General features: G+C 35.3%; 1 long non-coding RNA gene across 1 annotated transcript; it reads left to right on the plus strand.

Annotated features, from left to right (window-relative positions):
* The first annotated feature begins 1,316 nt into the window (after positions 1–1,316).
* Positions 1,317–4,283, plus strand: LOC118681724 (uncharacterized). Its single transcript, XR_011396206.1, has 3 exons — positions 1,317–1,469; positions 3,964–4,132; positions 4,225–4,283. It is a non-coding gene; the product is annotated as an uncharacterized lncRNA (long non-coding RNA).
* Positions 4,284–5,178: the final 895 nt, after the last annotated feature.

The following is a 5,178-nucleotide window of genomic DNA, read 5'->3' on the forward strand; positions in this document are numbered from 1 at the left end:
GAAAAACAAAAACAAAGCAGGATGGGCATATAAGGCAGGCTGAAAATGCAAGCTGAAAAAATTTAGTTTCGAGCTCGTAGTGTGTGTGCTATGTACTTAGCACCTATTTGTTTTTGTTATTCTTTTTCTAGTTGCCAGATGACAATCAATTTGAGCGTGAAATTAAGTATATTAGAAACAACCTTTCGCTAAACCTAAAATATTTCAATTTTTTTCAAAAACGAGCGATTTCGCATTTGAATATTGAAACACTGCAGAATAACAACAACACTTTTCAGTTCGCTGCCGCGGGCGCTTAACTTATCAACTTGCAATTTATGTAACATTTGCGGTCGAACAACGCCCACCAGCCGTAGCCGCCTTCTCAATACGCATAGCGGCCGAGCGCTCGCCATGATTACCGGTGCACTCCAGCGAACCGCAGTTCGAAATTCAATCGAATTTGTTTTCAGGCAATTGTCGAAAATTGAATCATAACTCTTACTAAATCATAATGCAATCATCGGAACACATCATCATCAGCAGCGCACTCACCCGCTTATTCAGCTACTTGGTCACTCAATCACCAGTTCAAACGCGAATTCAAATCACCAATGGAGTACTTATGTATTTGTGTGTGTGCGTGTGTGTGCCGCCCATATTTAACCTTAGCACACAATTACGCAGGTATTCAATAATAACTGTACAAATATTACGAATGCCATTATGAATGTCTACCAAAGTGGGCGTGCCATTGCTCCCGGCAATTCAATGTTTTGAATGCTTGTTGTTGTTTAGTGTCAAATATCAGCAACAAAATTACAAGATTTTTCGTGACTGAAATGAGTTATGCGGCAACGCCCAGACGATATGGCAACATTTTGAAAATAAACAAATATATTTTTTTTTACTTCAGTTTTTATTATTTTCAAAATTAGAAATATAAACCAGATGATACAACAGAAAATTACTTGAAGAATTAATGAAATCTGCCATCCACGCAACAGTCAACAATGAGATTGGATTATCTGCTAGAATTATTTCACACCTGGGAGAAGTTATTTCTAAAATTACTATGCAATAAACAGCTCATCAAGTGTTACGGTCTTTAAAGCGAGAGATACAACAGACCGCTCTAAGCTTTCAGTGGCATTATATATAAATGAATTATCGATCGGATCGATATAAGCCAAAAATTTAATACTGATATGCAAATGGAACTACTGAAGGCAATCGGTGGATGAATTTAACATGTGGATTAGCCCAAGATCATTATATACGCCGACGAAACACCTAGCCTTAACCACAACCCAAGACTGATTAGAAGCACATAGCCCCTCTAACGATGAGCTTACAACATGCATCAGTGTTCTAAAAACGCAACAGAACTTAAAAAATTTGGCTTAAAAGCTTGAAAAATCACCAAGTAGGTTTCAGCTGAAAGCAAAGATCCATGTGATTCTAACTCAACAGTAATCACTGCAGAAATGGTAATTGCAGGTTTCTGGGGGCGAGAGCTATAGGGCTAGAACGAAGTAAGAATATGAATCGTACCAACCATGGTCTTACTGACACAGGAAAAAAGGTGGTTTATTAGATAATAAACGGACAATAGAAGCAAATACGCGGCTATTTTAAAGTATCTAACCTGCAGCTTTACGTCTATAGAGGTTTTGGTAAAATTAATTTGTGTGTCGTTGCTTAAAGCAAAATATAAGTAACACGGTAGTAATACAAAGTGAGGTGAAAGAAGGTTCCACATCGGTGTTTCCTCGACACATCACTGTCAGTGATGATTTTAGGAGTGATTCTTGCCCATCTTCAATTCATTACCGCGGAAACATTTCACATCTAATTATTTAGTTTATTTAATTGTTTTTTTTTTTTAATTTGTCAAATTTGTTACTTTCTTTCATTTATTTACGAAACGAATGCATAAAATTGTATCAATTTCCTGCGTAATTTACTTTTCGCAAACGCAAAAGTCATTAATATTCTTTATTACTTAGTTTACGTTGGCAACGCCACGTCGCGCCAATGAAGTTTCCATAATAAACTGTAGCCGGACTGCAACCGGAAATTTCACCATCTCAATTTTCACGAAATGCAGCAGAGTTGTTGTTATTGTGTGCGTAATTAGTTTATGTGAAAAGGTGAAAACATTGCAATTTCAATAATGAAAACTCAGCAAAATTGTTATGCCAAAATTTTAATTACTTCCAAAGCTCGAAATCACCGAATTCACCAAGAAAGCGTATAATAGAAAATGGCCACCACCACTAAGCCACCTCTTGCTTACATTTGTTATTTATGATTACTGCAAGGGGGAGTGAGTAAGGTAGGTAAGTAGGAAATAGTGATGGTTAAGGAAATGCTCTGGTCTTAACTCAGAAAACAAAATCACCTCTTGCAAATTGCAATTTTCTGAAATTAATAGGAAATTAACTGTTTCGGCGGCAAATGCATTGTTATTGACGATTTTTTTTCTCATTATTTACTTTTTTAATTAAACAATAATTATTTGTAATACACAAGTTTATTTTTGAGGGCAGAAGTGTAAACATTAAGGGGCACACATTGTGTAAAAATGTAATAAAATAAAATTTTGTTTTAACAGTTATACTTTTCAAAGTAGCTTACTAAAGTTTAAACTTAGGTGATCATATTTGTCCCGGCAAAATAGTCCGGGACGGTTTTTTAGTCATCGATTTTTTCCATATTGTAATTCACTGAAAATCGTGACATGAGTGAGAAAGCAACACAATTTTATTCAACAAAAAATTTTTTTTTTGGTTTTTACGCCCGGCACGGCTGGGACGCTTAACTCGGAATTTGGACTATCCCAGCCAAACCGGCACCAATGGTCAGTTAAGTTTAAACCGATATTTAGCTTTTGAGCTATAATCTTCTAAAGAGTAAACGTGACAGTGATTACTCGGAGACAAACGATCCGAATACGATAAAATGCATGTTCCGTAAACAGTTCTCCATACAATGCCCTACAAGTTAAAATCTGATAAAAAAGCGAGTTTTGGCAAGCCAAAACACACCAAAATTTTAAATAAAATCAACTGTTTTTTTAACGCCGCTATTTTGTAATTTTTTGGTTTCTTTATCGGCCGTAAGTCTTCTAGAGACAATTTTTTGTTTTAGATTTTATCCACGGAAGGCCAGAATCACTGTAGCAGGGCTGGACCTCTTTTTAGCGATATCGAAGCTTGCGTTTATCTCGAAAACTGTTTAAATTTTTTTTCTTCAAACATTTTACTATTTATTTTATTTTTAAAATGTGTATAAATATACTCTTAAAAATTTTAAATAATTGCTATTTTTAGGTTGTCACATTAGGTGACACTCAATTAGATGTAAACGGTAGTAATTCACAGAAACACAAAAAATTATTAAAATATATACCTATTCATTAAATAAATACAAAGTGACAAATGGAATGTTGCACATGTGTCACAGCGTTGCTAAATTAGGTTTCCAAAAGCTTTATGTTTCTCTTTGTAATCTTTTTCGTTACAAGTACAAATTAAATTTTAAGCGCCACGTGACTAATAGCCTCCGGCTAATTTTCGCCCCGACCAGATTTGTATTTAGTAGTTTATTGTGGTGAAAGGCGAAAAATCACAGCGAGTATGATAATTTTAGTTGTTAATAATCGGAAAATGCCGCGGGCCATCTATGATGGGCAGAAAAAGTATACCTGCGCCGAGGCATACATAAAAACATATGAATATATTGTAGTATGTGCAGAGTGTGTGTGGCAGAGAAAATGTCGACTTGATCAGTGTCATTGCGGGCAGCAAAGGCAACCTTTAATGGCCTACAAACATTTACGCGCCACGGACTGTAACATACGAAAACAACAACACACGCTCATATGCATATTAGATTATTTAATAAAAACGTATTTCTGCATGTATGTACATATGTATACGCTATACTAAATTGTCATTTTGACAAATATTTATTTTGCAGTTGCCGCTTTTCTCTTTGGACCTTTGTTTCTATTTTGTTGTGAGCCTACGGCTAATTTGCCACCCCAAAAACAAAAAGGTTGAGCGTAGAATCGCCACCCGTTTTCGCACCTTTTGTATTTCCGAGTTCATGCATGTGTGTGTATATCTGTCTATATGTCACTGCGTGTGTGAGTTACCATTTTTGCTTAGTCTTACTTTTAATACGCTTTGTCATTTCGTCTTCATCTCCCTCTCTCTCTCTCTCTCTCTCTCAACACAGTTTTGACACGTAATAAAGTGCAATCAAATGCAACCTGTACAAATTCACACCCAGCAAAGGTGAGTTGTATATGTAATTCCGGCAGCAAGAATGTACAATAGTAGTCTCATAAAAAGACATCTGAAAACAGTAATCTTTTACACCAACAGATTTATCTCAATTCTATAGCTTTTCTGGGAATTTCTATTTATTATAAACAATATCATTTAGTAGAACGGTAAGTTATTGAAACTTACATATGTGGGAGTGTAACTAGTAGTGCCTGGCGTATCTTCTTGGCTTGTTTCAGTTTGCACTGGCTTTATGACCTCTTTTCCCACATATTGGATTTTTACGGAACGTTTCTTTAGGATGTAAATAATTATTATAATTATTGGAATTGCTGTCATTGTTAGGCCTCCGAGGGAAAATGTAGCATTTTTAATATAACTGCGCTATCCTGCTACCGAAAGATAAAATGTACAAATTACTCGTCTGTCTGTTACTAGTTGGAAATTAACTAGTACGTAACTAGTTCACACCTAAGGTTTTTATATTTCAGGTAAGGTCATGTGACTATGTACGCATGCATATTTACATATATGTATGTATGTGCGCATGTAAATTGTAGGTTTCCATTTTTTATAGCAACTCCGCATAGAAACGGAAACGGAAATTTGTTTCGCAATTGATTGAGTTTCTTTTTTGTGGAAATACTCGTATTAGCGTCGAGAATCGAGACTTCTTCTGTGGGGAAATGAAAAGCGAAAGACAAAAGAGATTGATTTAAGATTATGATAATAGCTGTGTCAAATAAATAACAAATCATTACATGTTGTTAGTGAGGCAGATAAAATTAATATAAAATCTGAATATGTACTTTTCGGACCAGTTGCAATATATATATAGATATATGTATATATACAAATTCAATGTAGAAATACAGACGTCGGAGCTGACATCTGGGAATTACTG

The sequence above is a fragment of the Bactrocera oleae genome, chromosome 4 (assembly GCF_042242935.1).
Source record: "Bactrocera oleae isolate idBacOlea1 chromosome 4, idBacOlea1, whole genome shotgun sequence".
Classification (NCBI taxonomy): Eukaryota; Metazoa; Arthropoda; class Insecta; order Diptera; family Tephritidae; genus Bactrocera; species Bactrocera oleae.